Below are 12797 nucleotides of genomic sequence, written 5' to 3' on the forward strand. Positions count from 1 at the left end.
AGTGACAATCGACATGCCTCCACAGTGATGTGTCAGTGAGTGACCATCGACATGCCTCCACTGTGAGGGGTCAGTAAGTGACCATCGACATGCCTCCACAGTGAGGGGTCAGTAAGTGATCATCGACATGCCTCCACAGTGAGGGGTCAATAAGTGACCATCGACATACCTCCACAGTGAGGGGTCAGTAAGTGACCATCGACATGTCTCCACAGTGAGGGGTCAGTGAGTGACCATCGACATGTCTCCACAGTGATGGGTCAGTAAGTGACCATCGGCATGCCTCCACAATGAGGGGTCAGTAAGTGACCATCGACATATCTCCGCAGTGATGTGACAGTGAGTGACCATCGACATGTCTCCACAGTGAGGGTTCAGTAAGTGACCATTGACATGCCTCCACAGTGATGTGTCAGTGAGTGACCATCGACATGCCTCCACTGAGGGGTCAGTAAGTGACCATCGACATGCCTCCACAGTGAGGGGTCAGTAAGTGACCATCGACATATCTCCACAGTGAGGCGTCAGTAAGTGACCATCGACATGTCTCCACAGTGAGGGGTCAGTGAGTGACCATCGATATGTCTCCACAGTGAGGGGTCAGTGAGTGACCATCGACATGTCTCCACAGTGAGGGGTCAGTGAGTGACCATTGACATGTCTCCACAGTGACGGGTCAGTGAGTGACCATCGACATATCTCCACAGTGAGGGGTCAGTGAGTGACCATCGACATGTCTCCACAGTAAGGGGTCAGTGAGTGACCATCGACATGTCCACAGTGAGGGGTCAGTGAGTGACCATCGACATGTCTCCACAGTGAGGGGTCAGTGAGTGACCATCGACATGTCTCCACAGTGAGGGGTCAGTGAGTGACCATCGACATGTCTCCACAGTGAGGGGTCAGTGAGTGACCATCGACATGTCTCCACAGTGAGGGGTCAGTAAGTGACCATCGACATGCCTCCACAGTGAGGGGTCAATAAGTGACCATCAACATGCCTCCACAGTGATGTGTCAGTGAGTGACCATCGACATGCCTCCACTGTGGGGTCAGTAAGTGACCATCGACATGCCTCCACTGTGGGGTCAGTAAGTGACCATCGACATATCTCCACAGTGAGGGGTCAGTAAGTGACCATCGACATGTCTCCACAGTGAGGGGTCAGTGAGTGACCATCGACATGTCTCCACAGTGAGGGGTCAGTGAGTGACCATCGACATGTCTCCACAGTGAGGGGTCAGTGAGTGACCATCGACATGTCTCCACAGTGAGGGGTCAGTGAGTGACCATCGACATGTCTCCACAGTGAGGGGTCAGTGAGTGACCATCGACATGTCTCCACAGTGAGGGGTCAGTAAGTGACCATCGACATGCCTCCACAGTGAGGGGTCAATAAGTGACCATCAACATGCCTCCACAGTGATGTGTCAGTGAGTGACCATCGACATGCCTCCACTGTGGGGTCAGTAAGTGACCATCGACATGCCTCCACTGTGGGGTCAGTAAGTGACCATCGACATATCTCCACAGTGAGGGGTCAGTAAGTGACCATCGACATGTCTCCACAGTGAGTGGTCAGTGAGTGACCATCGACATGTCTCCACAGTGAGGGGTCAGTGAGTGACCATCGACATGTCTCCACAGTGACGGGTCAGTGAGTGACCATCGACATGTCTCCACAGTGAGGGGTCAGTGAGTGACCATCGACATGTCTCCACAGTGACGGGTCAGTGAGTGACCATCGACATGTCTCCACAGTGAGGGGTCAGTGAGTGACCATCGACATGTCTCCACAGTGACGGGTCAGTGAGTGACCATCGACATGTCTCCACAGTGAGGGGTCAGTGAGTGACCATCGACATGTCTCCACAGTGACGGGTCAGTGAGTGACCATCGACATGTCTCCTCAGTGAGGGGTCAGTAAGTGACCATCGACATCTCCACAGTGAGGGGTCAGTGAGTGATCATCGACATGTCTCCACAGTGAGGGGTCAGTGAGTGACCATCGACATGTCTCCACAGTGAGGGGTCAGTAAGTGACCATCGACATGTCTCCACAGTGAGGGGTCAGTGAGTGACCATCAACATGCCTCCACAGTGATGTGTCAGTGAGTGACTATCGACATGCCTCCACTGTGAGGGGTCAGTAAGTGACCATCGACATGCCTCCACAGTGAGGGGTCAGTAAGTGACCATCGACATGCCTCCACAGTGAGGGGTCAATAAGTGACCATCGACATACCTCCACAGTGAGGGGTCAGTAAGTGACCATCGACATGTCTCCACAGTGAGGGGTCAGTGAGTGACCATCGACATGTCTCCACAGTGATGGGTCAGTAAGTGACCATCGGCATGCCTCCACAATGAGGGGTCAGTAAGTGACCATCGACATATCTCCGCAGTGATGTGTCAGTGAGTGACCATCGACATGTCTCCACAGTGAGGGGTCAGTAAGTGACCATTGACATGCCTCCACAGTGATGTGTCAGTGAGTGACCATCGACATGCCTCCACTGAGGGGTCAGTAAGTGACCATCGACATGCCTCCACAGTGAGGGGTCAGTAAGTGACCATCGACATATCTCCACAGTGAGGCGTCAGTAAGTGACCATCGACATGTCTCCACAGTGAGGGGTCAGTGAGTGACCATCGACATGTCTCCACTGTGAGGGGTCAGTAAGTGACCATCGACATGCCTCCACAGTGAGGGGTCAATAACTGACCATCGACATATCTCCACAGTGAGGGGTCAGTAAGTGACCATCAACATGTCTCCACAGTGAGGGGTCAGTGAGTGACCATCGACATGTCTCCACAGTGAGGGGACAGTGAGTGACCATCGACATGTCTCCATTGTGAGGGGTCAGTGAGTGACCATCGACATGTCTCCACAGTGAGGGGTCAGTGAGTGACCATCGACATGTCTCCATAGTGAGGGGTCAGTGAGACCATCGACATGCCTCAAGTGTCAGTGAGGGGTCAGTAAGTGACCATCGACATGCCTCCACAGTGAGGGGTCAATAACTGACCATCGACATATCTCCACAGTGAGGGGTCAGTAAGTGACCATCGACATGACTCCACAGTGAGGGGTCAATAACTGACCATCGACATATCTCCACAGTGAGGGGTCAGTAAGTGACCATCGACATGTCTCCACAGTGAGGGGTCAGTGAGTGACCATCGACATGTCTCCACAGTGAGGGGTCAGTGAGTGACCTTCGACACGTCTCCATAGTGAGGGGTCAGTGAGTGACCATCGACATGTCTCCATAGTGAGGTGTCTGGAAGTGACCATCGGCATGCCTCCATAGTGAAGTGTCAGTGAGTGACCATCAACATATCTCCATAGTGAGGTGTCAGTGAGTGACCATTGACATATCTTCACAGTGAGGGGTCAGTGACTGACCATCGACATATTTCCAGAGTGAGGTGTCAGTAAGTGACCATAGACATTTCGCAATAGATAGAATTCAGTCAGTGATCATCGACATGTCTCCACAGCCAGCAATCAGTGAGTGACCATCGAACTGTCTCCACAGTGAAGGGTCAGTGAGTGACCATCAACAAGTCTCCACAGGGAGCTGTCAATGAGCGACCGTTGACATATCCCCACAGCCAGGGGTCAGTGAGTGACCATCAACATGTCTCCACAGTGAGGGGTCAGTGAGTGACCATCGACATGTCTCCACAGTGACGGATCAGTGAGTGACCATCGACATGTCTCCACAGTGAGGGGTCAGTGAGTGACCATCGACATGTCTCCACAGTGACGGGTCAGTGAGTGACCATCGACATGTCTCCACAGTGAGGGGTCAGTGAGTGACCATCGACATGTCTCCACAGTAAGGGGTCAGTGAGTGACCATCGACATGTCTCCACAGTGAGGGGTCAGTGAGTGACCATCGACTTGTCTCCTGTGAGGGGTCAGTGAGTGACCATCGACAAGTCTCCACAGTGAGGGGTCAGTGAGTGACCATCGACATGTCTCCACAGTGAGGGGTCAGTGAGTGACCATCGACATGTCTCCACAGTGAGGGGTCAGTAAGTGACCATCGACATGCCTCCACAGTGAGGGGTCAATAAGTGACCATCAACATGCCTCCACAGTGATGTGTCAGTGAGTGACCATCGACATGCCTCCACTGTGAGGGGTCAGTAAGTGACCATCGACATGCCTCCACAGTGAGGGGTCAGTAAGTGACCATCGACATGCCTCCACAGTGAGGGGTCAATAAGTGACCATCGACATATCTCCACAGTGAGGGGTCAGTAAGTGACCATCGACATGTCTCCATTGTGAGGGGTCAGTGAGTGACCATCGACATGTCTCCACAGTGAGGGGTCAGTGAGTGATCATCGACATGTCTCCATAGTGAGGGGTCAGTGAGACCATCGACATGCCTCAAGTGTCAGTGAGTGACCATCGACATGTCTCCATAGTGAGGGGTCAGTGAGTGACCATCGACATGTCTCCATAGTGAGGTGTCTGGAAGTGACCATCGGCATGCCTCCATAGTGAAGTGTCAGTGAGTGACCATCAACATATCTCCATAGTGAGGTGTCAGTGAGTGACCATTGACATATCTTCACAGTGAGGGGTCAGTGACTGACCATCGACATATTTCCAGAGTGAGGTGTCAGTAAGTGACCATAGACATTTCGCAATAGATAGAATTCAGTCAGTGATCATCGACATGTCTCCACAGCCAGCAATCAGTGAGTGACCATCGAACTGTCTCCACAGTGAAGGGTCAGTGAGTGACCATCAACAAGTCTCCACAGGGAGCTGTCAATGAGCGACCGTTGACATATCCCCACAGCCAGGGGTCAGTGAGTGACCATCAACATGTCTCCACAGTGAGGGGTCAGTGAGTGACCATCGACATGTCTCCACAGTGACGGATCAGTGAGTGACCATCGACATGTCTCCACAGTGAGGGGTCAGTGAGTGACCATCGACATGTCTCCACAGTGACGGGTCAGTGAGTGACCATCGACATGTCTCCACAGTGAGGGGTCAGTGAGTGACCATCGACATGTCTCCACAGTAAGGGGTCAGTGAGTGACCATCGACATGTCTCCACAGTGAGGGGTCAGTGAGTGACCATCGACTTGTCTCCTGTGAGGGGTCAGTGAGTGACCATCGACAAGTCTCCACAGTGAGGGGTCAGTGAGTGACCATCGACATGTCTCCACAGTGAGGGGTCAGTGAGTGACCATCGACATGTCTCCACAGTGAGGGGTCAGTAAGTGACCATCGACATGCCTCCACAGTGAGGGGTCAATAAGTGACCATCAACATGCCTCCACAGTGATGTGTCAGTGAGTGACCATCGACATGCCTCCACTGTGAGGGGTCAGTAAGTGACCATCGACATGCCTCCACAGTGAGGGGTCAGTAAGTGACCATCGACATGCCTCCACAGTGAGGGGTCAATAAGTGACCATCGACATATCTCCACAGTGAGGGGTCAGTAAGTGACCATCAACATGTCTCCACAGTGAGGGGTCAGTGAGTGACCATTGACATGTCTCCACAGTGAGGGGACAGTGAGTGACCATCGACATGTCTCCATTGTGAGGGGTCAGTGAGTGACCATCGACATGTCTCCACAGTGAGGGGTCAGTGAGTGATCATCGACATGTCTCCATAGTGAGGGGTCAGTGAGACCATCGACATGCCTCAAGTGTCAGTGAGTGACCATCGACATGTCTCCATAGTGAGGGGTCAGTGAGTGACCATCGACATGTCTCCATAGTGAGGTGTCTGGAAGTGACCATCGGCATGCCTCCATAGTGAAGTGTCAGTGAGTGTCCATCAACATATCTCCATAGTGAGGTGTCAGTGAGTGACCATTGACATATCTTGACAGTGAGCGGTCAGTGACTGACCATCGACATATCTCCATAGTGAGGTGTCAGTAAGTGACCATAGACATTTCACAATAGATAGAATTCAGTCAGTGATCATCGACATGTCTCCACAGCCAGCAATCAGTGAGTGACCATCGAACTGTCTCCATAGTGAAGGGTCAGTGAGTGACCATCAACAAGTCTCCACAGGGAGCTGTCAATGAGCGACCGTCGACATATCCCCACAGCCAGGGGTCAGTGAGTGACCATCAACATGTCTCCACAGTGAGGGGTCAGTGAGTGACCATTGGCATATCTCCACAGCCACGGGTCAGTGAGTAACCATCGACATATCTCCACAATGAGGAGTTAGTGAATGACCATCAACAAGTTTCCACAGTGAGAGGTCAGTGAGTAACCATCGACATGCCTCCACAGTGAGGGGTCAGTGAGTGACCATCGACCTGTCTGCACAGTGAGGGGTCAGTGAGTGACCATCGCCATGTCTCCATAATGAAGGGTCAGTGCGTGACCATCGACCTGTTTCCACAGCGAGGGGTCAGTGAGTGACCATAGACATGTCTCCACAGCGAGGGGTCAGTGAGTGACCATAGACATGTCTCCACAGTGAGGGGTCAGTGAGTAACCATCGACATGTCTCCTCAGCGAGGGGTCAGTGAGTGACCATCAACATGTCTCCGCAATGAGGGGTCAGTGAGTGACCAACGACATGACTCCACTGCGAGGGGTCAGTAAGTGACCATCGACATGACTCCATGGTGAGAGGTCAGTGGGTGACCATCGACCTGTCTGCACAGCGAGGGGTCAATGAGTGACCATCGACATATCTACACAGCGATGGGGTCAGTGAGTGACCATCAACATCTCCACAGTGAGGGGGATGGAGAGATCATTGACATATCTCCAGAGTGAGGGGTCAGTGAGTGACCATCGATATATCTCCACTGCGAGGGCTCAGTGAGTGACCACCGACATGACTCCATGGTGAGGGGTCAGTGAGTGACCATCGACCTGTCTGCACAGCGAGGGGTAAATGTGACCATCGACATATCTACACAGCGAGGGGGTCAGTGAGTGACCATCAACATCTCCACAGTGAGGATTCAGTGAGTGACCATTGACCAGTCTCCATGGTGAGGTGTCAATGAGTGACCATCAACATTTTTCCACAGTGAGGGGTCAGTGAGTGACCATAGACATGTCTCCATGGTGAGAGGTCAGTGAGTGACCATCGACCTGTCTGCACAGCGAGGGGTCAATGAGTGACCATCGCCATGACTCCATGGTGAGGGGGTCAGTGAGTGACCATTGACATATCTACACAGCGAGGGGGTCAGTGAGTGACCATTGACCTCTCCATGGTGAGGGGTCAGTGAGTGACCATTGACATGACTCCATGGTGAGAGGTCAGTGAGTGACCATTGACATATCTACACAGCGAGGGGGTCAGTGAGTGACCATCAACATATCCACAGTGAGGGGGGAGGGAGTGACCATCGATATGTCTCCACAGCGAGGGGTCAGTGAGGGACCATTGACATATCTCCATAGTGAGGGGTCAGTGAGTGACCATCGACATGTCTCCACAACGAGGGGTCAGTGAGTGACCATCGACATGTCTCCACAGCGAGGAGTCAGTGAATATTCTATTTTTAAAAATAAATTTAGAGTACCCAATTAATTTTTCTCAATTACGGGGTAATTTAGCGTGGCCAATCCACCTACTATGCACATCTTTGGGTTGTGGGGGCAAAACGCACGCAGACACAGGGAGAATGTGCAAACTCCACACGGACAGTGACCCAGAGCCGGGATCTAACCTGAGACCTCGCCGCCGTGAGGCAGCAGGGCTAACCCACTGCGCCACCGGGCTGCCCTCTGAGTGAATATTGACATTTTTCCAAAGTGAGGGGTTAATGAATGACCATCGATATATCTCCATAGTGAGGGGTCAGTGAATGACCATTGACATGTCTCCACAGTAATGGGTCAGTGAGTGACCATCGACTTGTCTCCATAGTGATGTGACAATGAGTGACCATTGGGAGTGTCTGTATTGGTAGGTCAGTGAGTGACCATCACTAAGTGCCTGCTGAGGGGTCATTGAATGACCATCAAGAAGTGTGTCTGCTGAGGGGTCAGTGAGTGACCAGGGAGTGTATATCCTGAAGGGTCAGAGAGTGACCATCAGCAGGTGTCTGTGCTGAGGGGTCAGTGAGTGGCCATCTGGGAGTGCCTGTGTTTTAAAAAAAATGTTTTATTCTCATTTTCAACAATAAACAACCAAAGAAAAAACAAACAAATATAATAACATCCCCCACACTCAAACCGCACCCCGCTCAATATACAGACCAAAACATCCACCTGTACATTCCAGGTAAAAAACACAAATTAACAACCAATCCGTAAACAGTGAAACCAAAAACAACAATACCGCCGAACCCCTCTTCCCCCCTCAATGTTCAATGGCAACCAATTCTGGGAAGTGCAGAATAAACAGTCCCCATGAATTGTGAAACCTTTCCTTCATCCCCTTCAGCTGAGACTTCACCTTCACGAGTCAAAGAAATTCAAGTAGGTTCCCCCCCTGCCAAGCCATGTCACAGTGTGTAGAAGCTGGCCTCCACCCTAACAGGACCCACTTCCGGGCAATCAGCGAGACAAAGGCTAACATCTGCTCCCGCGCCCGCCTGTAGCCCCAGCCGGTCTGACCCCCGAAAAAGCCCTCTCGGGGCCCTGGTTCCAAGTTCACGAGCACTACCCCCGAGGTGACCCTGAAAACCTGCCTCGAACAAACCCCTCACATTCCATTCGGCCCGCCCCGACTCATTGTTACAATCGCGCCCCTGCCCCTCCCAGAATCCTCCCATCCACTTCCTCTCGAAAACACCTCACCATATTGGTCCCCTCCTCCAACTTTGCACATCTCCTAGACCCATTGAATCCTGTTCTACCAAGCTCCGATGGCCGCTACCCCTTCCCCACCACCCTCCCGTTCACTGGCCAGCTTGAGCTAGCCAGTGTGGAGGCCTATGCACAGGCCTCACTCCCCTCCCCTGGCCCGATCCCAGGAACGAGGTGCCCTGGTTGACGGATCAGTGAGTGATCATCGGGGAGTGATGTGTTGAGGGGCCAGCGAGTGGCTAACGGAATACCCTGATATTGAGGATCAGGGTCTAAAACTCAGGGAGTGTCTATGCTGAGGGGTCAGTGAATGGTTACTGGGGAGTGTTTGCGCCAAGGCATCAGTGAATGACCATCGAGATGTGTGAAAGCTGAGGGATCAACGAGTCAGTGACCATACTGGGAACTCTTTTTTTTAACTTCTCCCTGTCTTCTCTCCTGTTTTTTGTTCAACCTCTCTCTGAAACTCTTACTTCCCAGGCTTTTGTTCCCTTTTTGTGTTTTTGCATTTTACAATTTCCAAAACACCAGGGATCTCCTGTGCATGTGTCAGCCAATAAAGGGTTGCATATGCACGGTTCGGAATATTTCATGTGATTTACCATTGAGGAAGGTAACAAGGGACTTCCGGTACTTGGGGATCCAGATAGCCAAGAATTGGGGTACATTACACAGGCTTAACTTAACGCGGTTGGTGGAACGGATGGAGGAGGACTTTAAGAGATGGGACACGGTGCCCCTGTCATTGGCAGGTAGGGTTCAGGCGGTTAAAATGGTGGTCCTCCCGAGATTCCTTTTTGTGTTTCAGTGCCTCCCGGTGGTGATCACGAAGGCTTTTTTCAAAAGAATCAAGAAGAGTATTATGAGTTTTGTGTGGGCTGGGAAGACCCCGAGAGTGAGGAGGGGATTCTTGCAGCGTAGTAAGGACGGGGGGGGGGGGGGCTGGCATTACCGAGCCTAAGTGAGTACTACTGGGCCGCCAATGTTTCAATGGTGTGTAAGTGGATGGGAGAGGGGGAGGGAGCGGCGTGGAAGAGATTGGAGAGGGCGTCCTGCAGGGGGACTAGCCTACAAGCAATGGTGACGGCGCCGTTGCCGTTCTCACCAAAGAAATACACCACAAGCCCGGTGGTGGTGGCTACATTGAAAATTTTGGGGCAGTGGAGACGGCATAGGGGAAGGACGGGAGCTTCGGTGCGGTCCCCGATAAGAAACAATCATAGGTTCGTTCCGGGGAGAATGGATGGGGGATTTGGAGCATGGCAAAGAGCTGGGGTAGTACAACTGAGAGATCTGTTCGTAGATGGGACGTTTGCGAGTCTGGGAGCGCTGACGGAAAAATATGGGTTGCCCCAAGGGAATGCATTTCGGTACATGCAATTGAGGACTTTCGCGAGGCAACAGGTGAGGGAATTCCCGCAGCTCCCGACGCAGGAGGTGCAGGATAGAGTGATCTCAGAGACATGGGTGGGGGATGGTAAGGTGTCGGACATATACAGGGAAATGAGGGACGAAGGGGAGATCATGGTGGATGAGCTGAAAGAGAAGTGGGAAGGGGAGCTGGTGGGGAGGAGATTGAGGAGGGGCTGTGGGCTGATGCCCTACGTAGGGTAAACCCATCGTCCTTGTGTGCCAGGCTAAGCCTGATACAATTTAAGATGTTACACAGGGCGCATATGACTGGAGCATGGCTCAGTAAATTTTTTGGGGTAGAGGATAGGTGTGCGAGATGCTCGAGAGGCCCAGCGAATCACACCCACATGTTCTGGTCATGCCCGGCACTACAGGGGTTCTGGGTGGGGGTGGCAAAGGTGCTTTTGAAGGTGGTGGGGATCCGGGTCGAACCAACCTGGGGGTTGGCTATATTTGGGGTTGCAGAAGAGCCGGGAGTGCAGGAGGCGGGAGAGGCTGATGTGTTGGCCTTTGCGTCCCTAGTAGCCCGGCGCAGGATATTGTTAATGTGGAAGGAAGCCAAACCCCCGGGTGTGGAGACCTGGATAAACGACATGGCAGGGTTTATAAAGTTAGAACGGATTAAGTTCGTGTTAAAGGGTTCGGCTCAGGGGTTCACCAGGCGGTGGCAACCGTTCGTCGATTACCTCACAGAAAGATAGAGGGAATGGAAAAGAAGTAGACAACAGCAGCAACCGGGGGGGGGGGGGGGGGGCGCGGAGAAGGGGGGGGGGGAAGGGGGGTGGGGGGAGGAATCGAACGGACTCTCAGAGATGTTATTGTATATGTATAATATGTATAGGTAGTTGTTATAGGTAATTGTATATTGGATTGTTGGATTGTATTTTTGGAGAGTATTTATTTTGGACAAGGCAGTTGCCATTCAGTTCTGTTTTTGTTTATATATTATTTATTTATTTGTTTAAAACTGGCCACTGTTATTTATATTGCTTTATTGTTGTATAAAAGAAACACTACCTACTTGTTTGGCCAAAAATCTTGAATAAAATATATTTTTTAAAAAAAAGAGATGCTGACCACAGAGCTGAAAACAAAGATTAAATTTAGTATTTACTTTGGGAGGTAGGTTGACTGGACGACTGGTTAGGGATGCAGAGCGATGCCAACAGCACAGGTTCAATTCCCGTAACAGTTGAGGTTACCATGAAGGCCCCGTCATCTCAACCTTGTCCCTCGCCTGAGGTGTGGTGACCCTCAGATTAAATCACCACCAGTCAGCTCTACCCTTCAAAGGGGAAAGCAACACCGTGGTCCTCTGAGACTATGGCAGGGTGGATGTGGAGAGAATGCTTCCTCTTGTCGGACAATCTAGATCTAAGGGTCACTCTTTTAAAAATACGGGGTTGGACATCCGGTGGTGGCCATGGAGCGAGTGGCCGCAACTAAGGTGGCTTCTGCCTGACGACTGGATTTGTGCAAGTCCCTTTTTGGCCGTTTTGCGGGAGTTGTGCAGGTGGTAAAATGTACATTAGAAGAACTAAGATTCTTTCTCCAGCAGGACATTTTGAAGAGTTATCAAATGAGGAGTGTGTTGAATAAAGAGCACTGTTCAGTCTCGGAGGATATGCAGGAGGGGAAACATGGCAGAGGGACCTCTGGTGTCATTGCCCGCTCAGTGGTCGATTGACAAGTTGGTGGGGTTCCTATCGACAGAATTTAAAAAGCATGTAATAATTACCCCTTCCAGGGTGAGAACACTAGAGGTGATTGTAATAACCTGCACAGGGCTCATCCAGCAGGGGATGATTGTTCAATGTGTTCAATTGGACTGAGTTAACCCAGCACTAGCATAAAAGGCCGGCAGCTGTAGAGCCAGCTAAAAAAGAAATGAGGACCCGGTGAAAGGTAACCGGGCCCTGTGCATATAAAATTTTTTTAGAGTACCCAATTCACTTTTCCAGTTAAGGGGCAATTTAGCGTGGCCAATTCACCTACCCTGCACATCTTTGGGTTGTGGGGGTTATAGTTAACTGTAGCGCACAAAGACTCACGAGAGACGAATAGAGATGAAGTCGATGAGGCTTTATTAAGCGTGACTTGTTCCCCGCAGTTCAGCAACAGACTGGCCTGCGGGGGAGAACTCCTGGTTCTTATACCCCGCCTTCAGGGCGGAGCTAGAGATCAACAGCCAACCGGGATCTGTCAGCCAATGACATCACGGCTTCACAGTCCCACATGACCCCTAATGCATACTACCACATTCACCCCTTTTTAAAAATAAACCCGGCGGGGTGGTGCTTCGCATGGTGGTAGGGGTTTACAAGGCTGGTCCTGGGAGGAAAAAAATGTTTGCATGTTATCACAGTGCCCTACACTGGGCTATGTACAGGGTTTTTTGTTTTGAACTATTTACAGTATTCGTAAGAGGGAGAAAGGAAAAAAATTCTCGTTAAAGTCCACAACATTCTAGTGTTACACCGATGCCACGAGTCGGTCGGGCGGTCTGGTCGTCCTTGTCGATCGCCTCAGCCCCGGTGGTGGTGGTGCTTGTTCCAGTGTTGTCGTCTCCGGGAGCTTTACGGTTTCTGCTTCAGCTTCAC

Source organism: Scyliorhinus torazame, chromosome 2, assembly GCF_047496885.1.
Source record: "Scyliorhinus torazame isolate Kashiwa2021f chromosome 2, sScyTor2.1, whole genome shotgun sequence".
Classification (NCBI taxonomy): Eukaryota; Metazoa; Chordata; class Chondrichthyes; order Carcharhiniformes; family Scyliorhinidae; genus Scyliorhinus; species Scyliorhinus torazame.